Raw genomic sequence first — 19926 nt, forward strand, 5'->3', positions numbered from 1 at the left:
TTATGATTTGTCTAGTTGTCTGGGTTTCGTTTGTTTGTTTGTTTTTTGTTTTGTTCTGTTTTTGCCTTAGCAACCCAGAAAGGAAAAGAACAATGATTATTAAAAGGTAGGAATGTGCAAACTGAGATCACGCCACGGTCCTTCACTGCAATCAAATAGGTAAAGGTATACTAATAAGAATGCCTGGCTTCATTGAGCACCGGCTATGTGTAAGACACTGTTCAAAGACCTTGGCATGCACTGTGTCCTTCAATTCTCACAACAGCCATCTGAGATCATGTGAAAGGCACTCCACTGCATCAAGTCATTATAGAAAAGAAAATGAAAACCGCAAGGTGATATTCCAACCTGTCAGAATGGCTAAAATTTTTTTAAAAAGGCAATGCTAGCCATCATTGGTGATATGGTGAAATGACTAGAAGTCTCCTATGCTGTTAGTGGGAGAATAATTTGGTATAACCACAGTGGAAAGTTGTTTAGCAGATTTACTAAAGTGAAATCCGGAGAAAACCGTAATTCGAAAAGACACACGCGTGCCAATGTTCATTGCAGCACTACTGACAATAGCCAAGACATGGAAGCAACCTAAATGTCCATCGACAGAGGAATGGATAAAGAAGATGTGGTGTATATATATACAATGGAATATTACTCAGCCATCAAAAAGAAGGAAATAATGCCATTTGCAGCAACATGGATGGACCTAGAGATGATAATACTAAGTGCAGTAAGTCAGACAAAGACAAATATCATATGATATCGCTTATATGTGGAATCTAAAAAAAATGATACAAATGAACTTATTTACAAAACAAAAACAGACTCACATACTTAGAAGACACACTTACGGTTACCAAAGGGGAAAGGTGCAGGGGGGAGGGATAAATTAGGAGTTTGGGATTAACATATACACACTACTCTATATAAAAGAGATGAACAAGGACCTATTGTATAGCACAGAGAACTTTATTCAATATTCTGCAATGACCTATATGGGAAAGAATCCAAGGAAGAGTGGATATATGTATATATAAAATTGAGTCACTTTACTGTACACCTGAAACTAATACAACATTGGAAACCAACTATACTCCAATAAAAATTTAAAAAAAGAAAGAAAACAAAAGAAAAAATGGAATGGCAGAGAGAGTTCATTCATTTCTCAAGCAACCCTTTACAGGTTAAATTTTAATCTAGATTTGAACTGCTTTACAAATATAACATTGATTAAACATGAGAAAATCAAGAACAAAAGAAAGAATAAAATAAATCCCCAGTAATCCAAGGTATGCAAACCAAATTCATTTCTTAAGTACACTTTTACACACACATACACACAATTTCTTAAGCCCTCCAGGCTTTCTAAAAATTTTAGCATGATGGATATCTTGGAGTTAATTGAAGAAATAGTTTTAAATGTACGTTGATATACGCTGGGAGCCGAAAAAAATGATAGTGACACCAGTGGCTTAGAATTTCAAAGCATGTTATAAGACAATACTTCCTATGTTCTATACATACACCAGTGGAAAATACCATTCTCTTCACCCAAGGTACTACTTATGATTATTGCATGACAGCCTAGAAAGTTAGCATCTAATTTAAAATTTTATTTAACTTTATCCTACATGATTATTCTTATAAAAACTTGTTTTAATTTGTTTTAAAGAATTCTGCTTTGCCAGAGTGAAGTTACTAGGTAGTGTTGTATATGTACAAGAAATTTTAGCCTCAGTTATTAGTAGATTTATTAACTGCATCTTACATTACATGACCAGAGACTATCCCATACTTTGACAAACCATTTAGAGGAAAACCTTGAAACAGCTGTTCATACATGATAACATGAATAGTATGTCATGTACTAACATTTAAAAAATTTGTCTCATGTTGCTTAGATTTTAAGGTTCCTGAAAATCTGGATCGTGAGAGTCTGTTTCTGAGTAGGATGTAGTAGGTTACTGCAGATGGGTATTTGCACTGACAATGAGACAAAGCTGGATAAATTGCAATAGTCATGTTTTTACAGGCATCGGAAAGCAACAAAGACCAGATTGACTACAGTGTAAGTGAGAGGAGAACCAGTAGGTGGTGAGTTGATGAGTGAGATGAGCGTTGGTGCTTTTCCTGGGGGTATTTGTCACACTGGGCACAGGATGAGATCTTGGTGCAAGCAGATGGTCATTACAGAAAGAAGGAGAAGGAGCAAAGTTTTTAGTGGTATCGTGAAGCCAGAATAATAAAGTTTGGAGACTTGAGGGCTTTCAACCAGACAGTCCATTTCTATCAATACATGAACTGATCAATCTAAGGTTGTGTGAAAGGCTAAAGAAATAGACTAAAGGATTCCAGAAGGGAGAATGAAAAATTCCACAATCTTGCAGACTTAGGAAACAAAGACCTTCTGGGGGAGAAGGCCTGAAAACAAATTGAGCAACACATGAGAAACCTTAAAGGAGGGATGAATTAGCGCCAAAGATTTGCAGTTAATGCTACTTGGGTCCATTTACTGATTCTAGATTCATCTGAAGCTGAGGGGCAAGGGGGACGAGAAACTATGATTTTTTGATGTTTGTGTGGGACTGACACCTAGGGTTGGACACTTAGAGGCCTCCACTATGTGGCCTTAATACATTTACTCAATTTTGAAGCTGCATGACGTAAACGATCAAAGAGCTAAACTGAAACTGAGGTTGGAAAAGTTACAGCTCAGTTCCAATACAGCACAATCCCTGATTTCATTTAGCCAATCAGCCCTTCACACTATCGGCTTCAGCAGAGGAAAGAGGAGAATTCCTTTGTGGAAGTTGACAATGCTTGAAGTCTCTACAGTATTTTATACACAATGTCTTACATACAGTCAAAAATGCTTCAATAGAATAAGTGGAATGGCCAAAACCAACAACCAAGCGCAAAAACAGACAACAGAAACAAACCCACGGATAATCCGGATGCTGACATTAGCCAACCAAGTCTTTAAAATAGCTATGATTAATGTGCTCAAAGAAATAGAGAAAAAGACGGACAAAATAAAGGATGGAGAAATACAAAACACATATTTGATTGTATAAAAACCGACCCAAATGAACAGTTTAGCATTAAAAGTACAACATCTGAATTTAGGAACTTGGAGGAGGGGTTTAACAGAGCAGAAGATAGGATCGGTAAACTAATGACAGGTCAGTAAAAGACATTCCATCTGAAACTCAGCAAGAATAAAGGATGGAAAGAAGAAAAAAGAGCAAAAGAGACACGTAAGACAGTCAAGAGTACTATCATATGTGCAACTGGTCCCAGAAGGGGAGGAAAAAGACAACGGAGAAGTTCCCAAACAAATAAAAGACTTCAACATAAGTATGCAAGAAGCTTAGAGAACCCTACACACATTTTAAAAATCCAATAGATTGCAAGAATCAGGGAGGGCAGGATCATACTCCAGCCAGCCTTGTATCTTGTGAGATGGGGGGGTCCAAGCACAGAAAAGATGCTTAAAAAACCTTTGTTGAAGTAATTACTTCCTGCACAGGTTCACACTATTGCCATTATTTTTTCAAATATTTCTGTAGAAACTTCACAACATGATTAAACCTATGAATCAATTACCTCCTAGAATTGTGAATGTTCTTATGAAAAGGGACCTTAGGAATCCTCTAGTAAATAGTTTCAAATTGAACTTTGCTGATTCCCAAGGCTTTGATTTAGCTCCATTAAAGAGGGCCATAATGGGAAAGAAAGACATTGTACAGAAGAGCTCTGAGCCACCCATCCCTGCTTTATACAAAGTTTCCCTGCTTTTATCTGTTTTACTGGTTTGCACTCACAATTCATTTGAAAAAAAAAATTCTTCATATAAAAAATGATTGTAGAATCATGAATCTATTGCACGCCCCCCACCCCTTTATATAACAGACAATAAAACTGAAGGCTGGAGAGACAATGTGACCTTCTCAAGGTTACATTGCTAATTAATGGCAGAACAGGGACCAGACGAAATGTCTCCTGAATTCTACGTCCATGGCCTTTTCTAATACATCACACCTCTTCTCCTCATCCAAGAATTTATGCAAAAAAGGGTGCTTTTGCAAAATAATCATTAAGACCATCGTACTTTCTACCTTGTTATTTGAATATTTGTTCTGAACTATAAACCCATCACTTTGCTTTCACTGCAAAACACACAATTTCATCTCACTGTTCCTTCCACTCTTCTTCTCTATTTCCATAATCTCTGTCTCTTTTTATCCTCCACGTTATCTTATACTTGCTTGAATGATGTGGCCATACCTTGTACCATATGGATATGGTTATGGCCATCTTAGTTCATGGTAATATTATACTTCCTGATCTCATTTTTAGTTTCAAGTCTAGCTCAAGACCTACTTATTCTAAACCTTTTCTGAAAGCATCATAGGGTGGTCATTTGTCACTTAAAGTTTCCCCAGCATTAAACATTTTTTTTTGTATTTGCCCTTATACTGTCTTAAAAATAACAACTATTTTCAAAAATTAATTACATAGGCACAATAAATAATTGGACAAAATTCAAAATTTACAGGAGGATACAGAGTGATAAAAAAGTTGTCATCCCATCTCTGGTCTCTACACAACAAATTCATCTCTTCAGGGATAGCAAGTATTCTTGTGTGCACCTGTAGTGATAGTCTATGCATATGGAAGCATACTTGTATTTTACTGTTTTTGTTTTTACATAAGTGGGAGCACACTACAACACTGATCTGCACCTTGCTGTTTTCATTTAACAATATTCTTAGACGTAACTCCATATTTGTACTCAAAGAGATGCTTCGTTTTTCTAATGGCTGCATAGTACTCCACTGTATGAATGTACTGAAATACATTCACTGCGTCCTCTACACTTAGGTTGTTTCCATGATTTTCCATGATTTTTATATAGCAAACAGTGCCGCAGTAAGTAACCTGCATTTTGCCCATATGTGAGAATGCCCTAGAAATGAAATAATGTGCATTTTTGGGATAGATATTGCTAAATTGTTTTCCAAGCAGATCATAAATTATCTTCTACTCTTACAATGCTTATAACAAGTTATATTTAAACCCTTGCTAACAAGTTAGTCATAAAACTTTAAAAATTTCTACCAGTATGCTAAATGGTATCTCATTAACTTGCCTTTATCTCATAAATGCTCACCTACGAGCATTTCTCAAACATTTTAGTGCCAACTGTATTTCCTTTTCTTTTGTCCATTTTCCTATTATGTTGTATATTTTAAATTAATTTGTAAGAATATTATATCGATTAAAATTTAGTCCTTTACTGTGATATGAATAAGAAAAATATTTGTCTTTTGACATTTTTATGATATTCTTTTGCTGTGTGGATTTTTTTCATGTTTATGCAACAGATTTTATCATTTTTAAACGTGGATTCTGAGATTTTGATCACACATAGAAAGGCCTTCCTCTCTCTGATACTAAGATTCTATAAATATTTTTAAAAGTCCTTGTTTTCTTTAGTATGTTAATGGTTTCATTTTGCAAATTTTAATCTGATCAATCTAGAATTTATTTTGCTGTAAGCTATGAGGTAGGGATACAGCTTTATTTTTTTCCAGACACTATACTGAATTTTAAGCGATTTTCTCTATTTTACCATAACTTTTCTAACAGGATGTAACTTAAGGTCAGAGACCTTTTTTTCTTTTTTTAAATAATTGGCACAATACCGAGCATGAATTTATCTCCCAGTAAATACTTATAAAACTGAAATGATAAAGGCTGCATAGTACTATAATAATAATATACATATTACACATAGTACCATAATAATCACCTTCAATAAAATATGTGGATGTTAGATCAATGTCATCTTCTATTTCTTCCTTTTTTAAGCTCAAATGAATAATCTAATTGATTTAATTTCTTTTTTTCTTTCTAGCTTATACTGTTGGAATACCTATTTTCATATACAAATTACCTTCTCAAAAGTGAATAATGCACTTTTATTTGTATTTGTTATTTTCTCATCAGTGTTATATATTTTTAACACAGAACGTAAGTCACTGTCAATAGCTTGTAAAAATTAGTCAAAAACTGGAAAGTCAATATAGGACAAAGCAAATCACATAAATTCTCTTAGAAAATATAGAAAACATTTTTTGTTTTATTTCCATGCTCCTGTTAGATCCTCAGTATTCTCTCCGCTATGTATACTATAAGGTGGGGTTTGGAAACCACATTAAAAAGCAAACTTTATGCGTTAGATGAATAATAAAGAAATTGTAGTAAAAAAAATAGGCTGTAATTAGGAAAATGGCTACAGGAGTGAAAAAAGAAATGGTAGTGACCATAAGTTACTCAAGCCCCAGACAGCAGACCCAACACCCATCAATATTTTATGTATGTTTTATTTGCCTATTTATTCCACAGTTCAATAAAAATTACACGTTGCTATGGAAACATGAAAAATCACAGATACCTGCTCCACTTAGAGGTATGACTTTACACTTCCTTAATGAAACACACATATCATAGGGGCTTAAGCCTTGTATTTGGTCATAATTTTTGGAAAGTGAAATTTGTTATAGAATGATCAGTTATTTTTGGTATTTGTACTGATTTAGCCAAAGTGCTAGAAATATTCCATAAAAAATAAAACATAAAAAAGCGTACATCTACAACAAGGTAAGTAAAATCTCTGTCTTTCTCAAAAGTCTGAAGATTTTTCTTTTTTCACACTTTTAAACATCGTCTCTGGGGCAAGGCCCACCTGTGGGTCACAAAAGATTCTTTTTAAAAGGGATAGAGACTGATAGTTTGTTTTTATTCTTACAAGGGACCAGAAGGGCAACTGTAAAAAACATAAAGCCCCACCCTTCTTGAGCAGACATATTTAAACTCCGTGGTATTTTCAGAATCCATTCCAAGGGGACTAAAAATTCCACACCAAGATTTCCTGGTACCTGCCACTGGTGCAACCAGTACCTAGTGATGTCTGCACAAGTGTCAGAGAGGTGGAGAAATCCTTCAAATCTGTTAAATGTGGAATAAAGAGGAGAATAACTTGAATTAAATTCCTGTCCCCCCTTGAAATAGACTCTGACTGTGCCTCTGTACCTGGCCCTGATTTTTGCATGAAAATATTCCTTTTGTCCCTATCTGGTGCTAGCCTTCAAAAAGGAACAGGGTTTAAAAAGCAGGAAATAATGTGAGATTTTAAGCAAACAGTTCAATATTCTTTTAGAATGCTCTCTGTATTCAAAAGCACTTTGATTTATATCTTTAGGAGTCTTTGAAACTGTACCTCTTTTAAAAGACCATCCCTGATTTTGGGTCTTTGTTCCTTTATGAGCTTTGTCCCTGATTTCTAATATAGAGACCCGAGAGGCATGTTGTTAAAGGAAGGAAAAATAATTTTTAAAAAGCCTGGCAAACTGTGTTAAATATGCTTTTGAAAATTAAGTTTAATATAAAGTTCAGTATAACCATCGCCATTGAACGCATTGTCTGTGCCAAATAACTCTTCCAATAAAAATATCCTTTGTTTTCCTGTAATACAATTAAAAGTGAGACCAAAAGGGCAGCAATAAATCAAGGTGCACAAAAGCAGAAAAATATTATAATTAATATTTAACATAAGTTTTGATTGCTTTTAGAGTAAGTATTAAAAATATCAATTAGAATATATATTCAAAGTTTTCTTCCTTTCCCATTACACAGTGGAAGGGGCTACAAACCAAATAATACACAGTCCCTAATTAAATAAAAGACTGCAATTGAATTGAGAGTTTCTGCTGATGTCATACATAATGAGAGCACAGCTCGAGGTATGAATGAATGGCAGCCGAACCCTGAGAATGAATTACAATGTTAGCATTCAATCAGGGACTAGGTATTGTTATTTGTAATAGATGTAAAATGATTATTATTATTTTTAAATACAGACAAAGGGAAGGAAATTTGAATTCAAAAATCTGAGACTAGGAGGCAAAAAGATTAGAAAATATGTGGTTAAAGTGAATACACTGTACTGGAAAATGAAATGTACAAATTTACCAGTGAATAATTGCTTTATATATTACATATGGATAAATAGCTAGGTATAACCATATCCATATCTATGTGGGGATAGATGTGTGTCGAAAGCCTCTAAATAGAATAAGACTTTCAGTTTGCAGGCACCTATTTTAAAATATTAAAAAGAAACATGATATAATGAAAGGGTAAAACGGTATATATTTAACTTATCTAAGATTGGGCATAAAATGCTATGATTTACAGCCTCCACCAGAACATATCAAAGACTGTCTTTTAGAGTCTTATTTTCAGAGGCACATTTTAATCTCTACATATGGGGAATTAAGCATGTAAAGCCAATATGGCCAATTATTTATTGTTGAGTACTGACAACATGCTTGACTCGGCATAAGGCAGAGAAAATAACCCTAAGGGGTTTCAAACTAAAGCAGACAATGAGTTCTACCTCTTCCCTCTTTTCCCTCCTCCTACTTCTTAACTCAGATATCACTATCACACAAGTGTTCAAGAATGTCATTCCCAGTCTTTCTACCTTTTCCTTCGCCCCCAGTTTTTCTGGCCACTCCTTCTGTCTTATTGCCATGTGAATAAAATTAGACTATAGTCAGTATAAGATGCATACCACTCTAGAATGAAAGTGTGGAAATTGTACTTAAAGCACCAAGACAGACAGAAAGGCTGAACGTTTTGAGGGAAACAAGTAGGACCAGGGAGTTGTGAAAAAATTTCAGAAAAGAAAATTAATATGTCAAGACACAGATCGATAAAAATGAGGAAAAGTGGGCTTCCCTGGTGGTGCAGTGGTTGGGAGTCCGCCTGCCAATGCAGGGGACACGGGTTCGAGCCCTGGTCTGGGAAGATCCCACATGCCGCGGAGCAACTGGGCCCGTGAGCCACAACTACTGAGCCTGCGCGTCTGGAGCCTGTGCTCCGCAACAAGAGAGGCCGTGATAGTGAGAGGCCCGCGCACCGCGATGAAGAGTGGCCCCCGCTTGCCGCAACTAGGGAAAGCCCTCACACAGAAACGAAGACCCAACACGGCCATAAATAGATAAATAAATAAATTAAAAAAAAAAAAATGAGGAAAAGTAATACAACAAAGGGATAATTCTATAGAAAAACTCCATTAGTTCTGTAGAACCAGTGTTTCCTTGTTGTAATATACATCCGTTGAAAATATTACCAGTGTAACAACTTGGCTAGCTGTGTTCAGTTATCTGTCAATGTCACCAATATGGAAAAGAGCCAGTAATAAGGAAGTAAGCAAAGGTTCCTGAGTAGTCAAATGCTCTACTGTAACTGAGTAGTGAAATTCATGCCGTTATGTTCTCAAACTTTAATGTGCAAGACAATCACCTCGAATAGCTGTTGAGAACAGACTCTAGACTTTAACAGTTCTCATAACTATGTGACCTTGGATATGTTTCCTACCCTCTCCACACTTCCGTGTCTATAAAATGAGATCATAATAGTCCCCCCTTCTAGCCTAAGGTTTATATTAATGTATGTGGAGCTTTAGAGCAGTGTCTAGTCCATAGTAATCATTAAATAAATGTTAATTATTTATTATTATTCAATGATGAAGGAAATGAAGTGGACTCCCTTTGGTTTACCTTCGCTGGTTTACAACAAAATTTATTTTGAAATAATTTCAGACTTACACAATAGCTGCAAAAAAGCCCAAGAACTTCCCCTCTCCTTTATCCTGCTTCTCTTAGTGGTACCAGCTCACATAACCATAGCACAACGATCAAAATCAGGAAATTAACATAACACAATACTATTCACTAATCTAGAACTTTTATTCAAATCTTGCCAACTGTCCCACTGATGCTGTTTTTTCTCATCCAGGATCCCCCACTGTATTTAGTTGTCATGTCTCCTTAATCTCTCCCAATCTGGGATAGTTCTCCAGTCTTCTCTTTCTTTCATGACTTAGACATTTTGAAGAGTCTAGTGAGAATTTCCTTTTTTGTTTACTTGTTTTTGAAGTATAGCTGAGTTACAATATTGTGTTAGTTTCAAGCGTACAACATACTGATTCAGTTATTTTTTAGATTATATTCCATTATAGGTTATTATAAGATATTGAATATAATTCTCTGTGCTATACAGTAAGTCTTTGTTGCTTATCTATTTTATGTATAGTAGTTTGTACCTGCTAATCTCATAATCCTAATTTGCCCCTCTCCTCCCCTTTGGTAACCAGAGATTTGTTTTCTATGTCTGTGAGTCTGCTTCTGTTTTGTATACGGATTCACTTGTATTATTTTTTAGATTCCACATATAAATGATAACATACAGTATTTGTCTTTCTGTTTGACTTACTTCATTAAGCATAATATTCTCTAGGTCCACCCATGTTGCTGCAAATGGTAACATATGATTCTTTTTTATGGCTGAGTAATATTCCAGTGTGTGTGTGTCTGTGTGTGTGTGATATATATTCAATATATATCACATCTTCTTAACTCAATCATCTGCTGATGGGCGCTTGGGTGGTTTCCATGTCTTGACTATTGTAAATAATGCTGCTATGAATATTGCAGCACATGTATCTCTTCAAATTAGAATTTCCATTTTTTCCAGATATATACCCAGGAGAGAGATTACTAGATCATATGGTAGCTCTATTTTTAGTTTTTAAAGGAACCTCCATACTGTTTTCCATAGTGGCTGCACCAATTTACATTCCCACCAACAGTGTACGATGGTTCCCTTTCCTCCACACCCTCTCCAGCGTTTATTATGTAGACTTTTTGATGATAGATATCCTGACGGGTGCAACGTGATACCTCACTGTGGTTTTGATTTGCATTTCTCTAATAAGTAGCAATGTTCAGTACCTTTCTGTGAGCCTGTTGGCCATCTGTATGTCTTTTTTGGAAAAATATCTATTTAGGTCTTCACCCATTTTTGGATTGGGTTGCTTGTTTTTTCAAACTTGAGTTGTATAAGCTGTTTGTGTATTTTGGATATTAACCCTTTGTCAGTCACATTGTTTGCAAATATTTTCTCCCATTCCATAGGTTGTCTTTTTGTTTTGTTGATGGCTTCCTCTGCTGTGCAAAAGCTTTTAAGTTTGATTAGGTCCCATTTGTTTATTATTGCTTTTATTTCTTTTGCCTTGGGAGACTGATCTTAGAAAATATCGCTACAACTTATGTCAGAGAACGCTTTGCCTATGTTCTCTTCTTTGAGTTTTATGGTGCCATGTCTTCTTACATTTCGGTCTTTCAACCATGTTGAGTTTGTTTCTGTATATGGTACGAGGGAGTGTCCTAATTTTGTTGATTTACACGGAGCTGTCCGGCTTTCCCAACACCACTTGCTGAAGAGACTGTCTTTTCTCCATTGTATAGTCTTGCCTCCTTTGTCATAGATTAACTGACTGTAGGTGCGTGGGATTAGGATTTCTTTACACGAGTTTCCTATTGCTGCTGTGACAAATTACCACAAATTTAGTGGCTTAAAACATCACAAATTTATTACCTTACAGTTCTATGGGTCAGAAGCCCCAGATGAGTCCTAGAGGGCCAAATCGAGGTGTCAGCAGGGCTGTGTTCCTACCGGAGGCTCGCGAAGAGAATCTATTCCTTGTCTTTTCCAGCCTCTAGAGGCTGCCCACGTTGCTTGGCATGTGGTTGTACATCACTGTAACTGTGCCTCTGGGATCACGTCTCCATCTCTGACTCTGACCTCCTGCCTACCTCGTATAAGACTGTGATTAACTTAGCCCATCTGGGTGATCCAGAACGCTCTTCCCAAATCAAGATTCTTAACGTAAGCATATGTGCGATATCCCTTTGCCACGTAAAGTGACATATTCACAGGTTCCAGGGATAAGGATGGGGGCATTTTGGGGGCACCATTATTCTATCTACCTCAGTCGCTATTGAATTTTTCTGATATCTGTTCATGTTTAAAATCAAGGTATGCATGTTTTGGCATGACAACAGAATGGGGTGGTGTCCTTCTCTCAGTACATTTTGCTGCTTTGCTTTTGTAAAAAAAGAGAGACAACTAAGAAAGATCTACAATCCCTTCCTCCACTATTCTAAAACTGAAAAAGCTTTGAAAATCCTTTTTTTTTTCCTCCTGCAAGTTTTGCATAAACTCATTTGGCAGCAAAATGTGACCCAAGTCAATAGAAGCCTATTTATAGGTTTTATTTATTCCACTTAGTGAAAGAATATTCATATATATATTTTTTGCAGAATCATTAATGTGTTTGATTATGAGATGCTGTCCCCAGCCCTGCTTGGGGGTGGGAGTGTTATATAATGTAGAGTTTTGCACTAAATTACTTTTGTAAAACCTGAAGAATTCTAAAACATATATTGCCTCAAGGGTTTCATATATAGATAATGAACCTGTATATTTTACTATAATTTAAATAAGAAGATCTTTGTTGCAAAGAAACTATATCACATATCCCTATGACTTAGAATGTTGACTTTTGTCTGCTTGAAAAAATGCAACAAAAAGAATATACATATGATGTTCAAATGGTAAGAACTAAGTGAACTGCTAAAACAACTTTTGTAATTCATATCCTCTTCACATTGAGAAACTGATTACTACCTCAAAAAAAAGGTACCAAATTCTAAGAGTTATCTTATGTTGGTCATGTTTTATTCCAAATGAAACTACCAAGTCACAAATATCTCTGCACATTTTCTCAGCTTCAGACACTATACACAAGGATATATCATATAATCCACTATTTTAGTGACTTGATGGTTTCATTTGGAAAAACAATTATGACCGCCATAATATATATTGTAGATATATAGATATATGTCATAATTCAGTTTTGACAGAATTTCCAATAATTTTAAAAGTTGAATTTTTGTCCCCATTCCTCTGAATCAGCAAAGGCCAATTTAAATGAAAAGTTAAAATTAAATACTTAATATTTTTCTAAGTTTTAAAAAAAATTTGTGGAGTCAATAATTTCTATTCTATTAATCCTAAAATGCAACTTTGAAGAAGATTAAAGGTAATTTCATAGAAATATTAAAAATCATAAGACCATATTGAAAAAAAAAACATTTTTCAGAAAATATCACTTCTATTGTATTTTACTTTCCTTCCTCAGGCCTTGAATCAACCATATTTCCCTAAGAAGACCTACTTTCTTTTAATAGGAAATAGTATTTCAGGACCATAATGCTACTCATTGTTTCTAGACCTTTCCAGTAGAGCCAGGAAATACTATATATATATTTATATACACACACATGCACGCGTGCACACACACACGCACACACATAGAGATAATGGTTAAAATAGAATGCCTTATGATTTCATACTGATATTTTCAGTTCAAATTCAGGGTCACAGATTTTTCTTGACCACTGGTATATTATATCTTACATGCTGAGAATCCTGGTTCTCAAGGACACAGGGAATGATAGAATCAGCACTATCTCACAATTACTCATTGTTTTTATCTTATATTACAAACACAGCTATCTTAGAATAATTATTCAATACCACCACAAATTGCATTCCTGAAAACAGTTAAGTATTTTTTTTGTAATCGCTCTCCTGTTCTTCATCATTTCTTTTAGAACTGTACTATGTCTACGTGGAAAGAGCATGTAAGCTTAGTTATATATACATCCACAAAAGTCCTCTGTTGATGTCTGGTCATTTCGGTTGTCAGAAACTCCCTCAACTCTGCACAGATTCCACTAACAGGCAGATATGGTGGCTTCTGTTGTTCTGTCCTCATCCTACTGCACTTTGGGACTCGTGGTGCTACCTTGTCACTTTATCTTATTGCCAACACTGTCTACAGGGTTCTCGTATGGCTCTCGAGTGGCTCTGTTGATTCTATGCAGGGATTGAGGGACATCTAAAATGTTCCACACGACAGTTGCCATCTTTCCAAAATTCTGTCCTAAAGGTTTTTGATGCATTATTTCACTTAAGTTTCACAAGCCTAGAAATCAGTCTTTCTTTAAAACAAGAAATCAGTTTTAATGCCTCCATTTTACAATAATAAAAACAGAAGTATCAAAAATGATAAATACTTGTCTAAGATCAAATAGCTAGTTGCTGATGGAAATCCATTTGAACTCAGGTCTATCTGACTCATGTGTCCATACTCTTTGCCCAATGCCACACAGCAATAATTTCATAGATAGCATAAACATTTCCTTAATATCAGATAAACTAGAGCCTTGTGACTTCTAAATAAAATAAACTATCAAAGGAAAATTTCAATGCACTTCAAGTTGTAACAATCTTACCTTATACCAAAAAACACTGCGTGTAGAGTCATACATGCACAGCATTTTCTTTTAGTAATTTTGTATAATCACCAAAGAAACTTCGATTGGATTATTTTTAAAAAACTCCTTCATGAATGCTCTACGTTACCAGTCAATGGACTGATTTCAGCAAGTCTTTACTAAAGACTAAGAATACGCAACATCATTTGTGGACAGAGCACAAGACAAATGGTTGGAATTCCTAAGTTTCATTCTTGATTCTGTCATCAGCGTACTGTGTGGCCTCCTGAAAGCCCCTTTAGTCATATGATTATAGACTCCTTCAACACTGACATTAATTCACTCCTGCAACGTTAGTCTCTGGTATCTAATGTCCTTCGACATCATCTTGAGAAAATAGTTGTAGCAAATACGATAAGAGGCACATAATGGATTATGTATCGATGACATGAAGGAGGCATGCATAATAAGGAATGGAAAATAAATTCGAAGCAAGTAGGACAATAAGGGGATTGTTTCATCCTTTTCAAGAAGGAAAAAAGGCATTTTTATTTTCAAAAAGCCATTCATGGACAAGAGTTTCATCAATAAACTAATTTCTCTGATTGCATTGGTTGGAATCTGAGATGGATTTTTATACATGAGAAACTTCCACGGAAAATAGCCTGTTTTCAGCTTCAAACCTGTGGCTTGGCAATAAAAGTGCCAAAGAAAACCCCAGGTTACTGAGGAGGAATCAGTTTGAGACATACATATATTTGGATATTTTGCTTACCATGAGCTGGACACTGGATTACATGTTGAGGTGCTCAAAGTAAAACCGTAGGGACAGCAGAGAGTGGTGGGAATTCTTGGGCACTTTGGCTTCAAAGTCTTGAATTTTCATGCAGCTGCTCTGTGTATATGTAATGAGAGTTAAAAGGTAAGTCCACGTTCTGAAATCTTTTCTTTTCCCCTCTCACTCTCAGAAACATATTCCTTGAAGTCTGTTTAGAAACAAATTTAGAATTATTGTGTAATGCTTTTATTACTAACATCTGTCTACGCCAAGTTCTATAGATTATGGAAACAAATAAATCTCTCTGGTTCAGATTCTTTCAAAATGACTCAAAACCTTTATCACACTTGGGGATTTTCTATGTATTCACCGGGAGGAGACATGGAGAAGGAGACAGCCTTCTTAAGAGACACCTAAAGACAGGTGCAAAGCTTTAGAGAAAGCAAAGGAGCCAGGAATCATTTGAACTGTGCCCTTAACTCAGACGATCTGGTTACCTAGCCATCCTTAACTATCCTTCATTGTGAGCTGACATTTTAGAGGGAATTTCACCTAATAGAATGGAAGTTTCAAAGTGTTTTTATTTTAAATATGGAAGAGGGAAAAAACCAGTAATAGAATCACTTCACTTCACGAACAGGGCAAACCATGTTAATTCATTGTAATCTGAGGCTAATTATGTGTGGATGACACTGAAGAGTAGTAATTATTTTACATCCCAATCACAGTGTCTTGAAGCTATAAGACAAGCAGGGAGGAATATAACCTATACTAAGACTTCTAAATGATTCACTCACACAGTTTAGAGCCCCTTTGAGGCCACTTTTCAAAATCTAAAAGTTTAGATGTTCTTGGGTTGAAGTGTGGTAGGGACGCATGGGGGGATAAGACATTCTCCTAACCCCTCCCCACCCCTCAAAATCTGTCCCATCCCTTTGCACCCTGGCACTTCTCCTGTTCATTTCACTCCTTAATCTCACTTTGAAAACACTTACATCTTAACCATTTAATGGTTGAAGTTTAACATTTTCAGGGCAACGTCACAAATAAATTCCCACTTCAGCCATGTAACTGCATTAAACCCAGAACCAACAAGTTATATGGAAGAGAACAAGCAGAATCCAAGAGCATAAGATGTAAGTTTTGATGCAAATGGGAGCTTGGGTAGAGTTTGGAACATGGAATCTGCTTCCAAAGCAGCTCAAACTGTAATGCGAAGTTCCCTGGAGCCACGTGTTCGACAGGATGAAAGATGATGAGGGTGATGATGATGAAAGATAACACAAGAGCGGGAGAGTGAAATCATTTTTCCTAGATCTGTTCGTTGTTTGTAAAATCTGGTGTCCTCCACTAAAATTCTGGCATGAAATATTTCTACAGTAGATAGACATCACTGTTTTTACTTGTAAAGTGGCCTTCTTCCCACTGGGACACTGCCCCTTATCCACAACGCTCTGTTATCGTGGAACTACTTATAGAACGCAGTACACATGGAGTTGAGCACATGACCCAGGACCGATCAATTATACGACATCTCATCTTTTTGGCCACAGTGATTGATCTAAGGGCTGCCACACGACTTGAGCAGATAGAGCTCTTTTACAGATTTAATACATGAATACTAGGAAAGACAAGTTCCTCTTCTTTCTGGATAACAAGCTATACAGAGCTACTTGTTGAAGCTAGCAGCAACCTTCTTCCATGTGAGAGGATGTGGACCATCTACTAGCAAAAAAGAAGAAAGCAAATATACGAAAAGAATTTAGCTGTGCCAAAAGTTGGTGAGAGAGCCCTGACACCATCTTTGAGCCTCTGAATCCAGCACTTCCTGAAGCCAGCTCAACATTTAACTCCTTGGTTGCATGAGGCAATTTCTTCTCCAATCACTTTAGGTTTTTTTAAGATGGCTAGTTTGAGATTGTCTTTTTTTACATAAAACTAGAAGAGTTTTAACTAATAAGACATGGAAGGGCAAAACTATTTTTTTTCCAATTGCATAGTTAAAAACCCCAAAGATAATAAAAATAATCAATGATAGCGGGTAAATTAATTTCATATCTACTTGACTCATATGATTATTTACCAATAACTGAAACATAAGTAGTAAATTTGCTTAATGAAACTATATGGACTGGAAAGTAATTCAACAATAACAAAAATGTATATCACTAAAATATTTACATGTATTCATCCACCTGGAGTTTAGGTGACAGGTTGATAAACTTTTTCCTTAATAGGCCTGATAGCAAATATTTTTAGCTTTGCAGGTTATACAGCCTCTGTCACAACGAATCAAATCTGCCATTAGAGCATGAAAACAGCCATAGACAATATGTTAAAAAGTAGCATGGCTGTATTCCAATAAAACTTTATTTACAAATACAAGTGGTGAGCTAGATTTGGCCCAAGAGCTGCAGTTTGCCAACCTCTATTTAGAAGATCGACTTTGGACTCTTCTCAGTTCACTTCACCATGATTTCCTGGAACAGCTACATTATACTAGGCAACATATTTGGCCCTAGAAAAGATTCAGAGCTGTGTATGGAAAAGTTCTGACCCTTAAGGAGTTTGCAACATAATAGGAAAAGAAGGCAAGTTTATCCCTAAATTATCATTCAAACCAAATATCAAGTGTTAAAAGTAAGATAAAACAAAATTATATGAAACCCCAGAGGTTATGATTAAGTCTACTGAGAGCATTTTTCCCCCAATGGCCCATAAAGATATTATTTACTCAGAACGACACTTAATCCCATGTTATTCTTTGTTGCTATGTGACAGGGAGAGAAAAACATAATAATCGCACCCTTTTTCTCTTTCCTTGTCCTGAAAGGTAAGATCCTCTGTCCTGCTCAGCAAGAGAGATTTTTGTGTGTGTGTTGATCTGAAATTAATGGTGAAAATGTAGAATTAAAGATGAAGGTCAGTGGCTGGTGGCAATACAGCTCGACAAAAGAAAGGGCATGAAGGTATATAAGGAAAGTTTTCTTAGGTGGTAAACATTTTAGTCTGCTCTGTACACCCTGGAACTTCCCATTTCCTGTTCCAGATCTGGAACAAGACCATTGGGAACAGATTATTAGTCTAAAAAACATCTCTATTGCTTCCGAATGTTTGGAGTCAGATTTCTGCTGCTTTTGAGTGAGAACATGTGACGGAGGGCATTTTGACGGGAGGGAGAAGGCCTAGATGAAATGGATGTGAAATATATAAATGATACTGGATGTTCAGAGTCAGAAGTGTCTTTGGAAGAACAAGCAGCGGGTCCTTTTTCAAACTGTTTTCTGCAGATTCCTCATGCTTAAGAGGCTCGGGTCATGAGCAAGTGGGTGGAGACAAAAGGAAGAGGTTCTGTAGGTTGGATTCTGGGACCCTGGCCCTCAGTTGAACCAGAGCTAATAGGTTTGTTTTAATCTGTTTTATGTACTAAGGTTTCAGGGAAGATAGTTGAAAAGAAAAGGGCTAAGGCTAGAAAAAGAAATGCTTCAACACTGTCAAGTTAAACCAGAGGTGTCACACAGGTTGAGTCAGAGCTGGGACTAGATCTCACAGTTAGTTCCCTTTTGACTACCCAGGATGGCTCTTTCATGTGTATTCTCAAATAAGAAGGTGAGCTGCCCGAAGACATAAAGGGAATTAAACTGGGTTCAAATGATCAGCTCTGGACTCACTTGTTATGTTTAATATTAGAATCCCTGCTACGGCAAAGTGCTCTTTCCTGTCTTTTTGCTTAGACCAAAGGGCTACATACGTATTTATTGAATCAAATTGACAGTGTTTGTGCCTCTTTATCTGATAAATTAAATGTCAAATTCCATCCCCCTTTGGGATCCACCTCTTTGGAACTGGACATCACCTTTGCCTCTTGAATAACTGCTTCTACCTTTTCAGCAAAAGGTCTCTGAAGGCTTGCTGGCCATCTAAGAAGGGACCCAGATTGTCCTTCTTTGCTGTAGTACTGACTTTTGGGACAAGTGGCTCCCAATCAATCTGATTAGTCTCTGGGACCATATGTAACTTTACTCTTTCACAGTATGGTTTGCTTTTCTCTTCTACCACATTTTCGTTCTGCCTTGTAGAGTCAATTCAAGAGCCCTTATTTGTGTTTCTGTTTGCTTCTGCATTTACTATAGAAAACTGTTCCATCTTACATGAACTCTGGACTACCTTGCATTGATCATTTCCACCTGAAAAATTCTCTCTGAATGGTTTTGGGTAACATTCTCTGACTCAGAGGAAGTGAAAGATGTCTACTCAATGAAATGATAGTGTTTATTTCTCTGGTCAACTACTCAGATACCACATTATTCCCTGTTATAGAGAAATAAAGCAAGATCCCTGACCTCATCAACAAAAATGCTGCAAGAGCCATTCAAGAAGAAGATGGGTAAGAGAAGAATGGCATTGGTAAAAAAAAAAAGACTGGAAGTGGGACGAGACATTAGATTTGGCTGTCCACAAGTTCTTACCCCGAGATACATACCCAGACATAAGGCCTTAATGTTCAGTTCTTACTGATGTATTTTATCTACTGTTTCATTTAACAGCTGTCTTCAGGCATGCTCACCAAGAACGCTAATCCAAAATCCCTTGGTAATCTCTTTAGGGTTAATGAGCAATGGCCCCCACAACTAGAACAGCAATAGCATCAACAACCAATAATTTGAGAGGCTGACTGGGTTCCAGGCACTATTCTAAGCACTTTAAGTTCAACATCTACTGAGTGTCAAAGGAAAAGTATCAGATCCAATCCATCTCTCTTCAAGCTTGTCGTTTAGGCAAAGAACACAAAAAGGACAACAAGGCAGTTCTACAACCGAAGATGCCATAGATCTTAGGAAAAACACAACCTATAGAAATTGAAGAGCACTGTGTTAGCCTCCAGGAGAT

The 19926-nt window shown here is 36.3% G+C and overlaps 1 long non-coding RNA gene across 2 annotated transcripts in view; it reads right to left on the bottom strand.

Annotated features, from left to right (window-relative positions):
• The window catches only part of LOC130709105 (uncharacterized), a 714106-nt gene that overhangs the window by 228372 nt on the left and 465808 nt on the right, over positions 1-19926 (bottom strand). For both annotated transcript variants that reach the window (XR_009009601.1, XR_009009600.1), the window contains one exon: positions 15034-15153. This is a non-coding gene — a long non-coding RNA (uncharacterized LOC130709105). The remainder of the gene's footprint in view (positions 1-15033; positions 15154-19926) is intronic.

The sequence above is a fragment of the Balaenoptera acutorostrata genome, chromosome 10 (genome assembly GCF_949987535.1).
Source record: "Balaenoptera acutorostrata chromosome 10, mBalAcu1.1, whole genome shotgun sequence".
NCBI classification, from domain to species: domain Eukaryota; kingdom Metazoa; phylum Chordata; class Mammalia; order Artiodactyla; family Balaenopteridae; genus Balaenoptera; species Balaenoptera acutorostrata.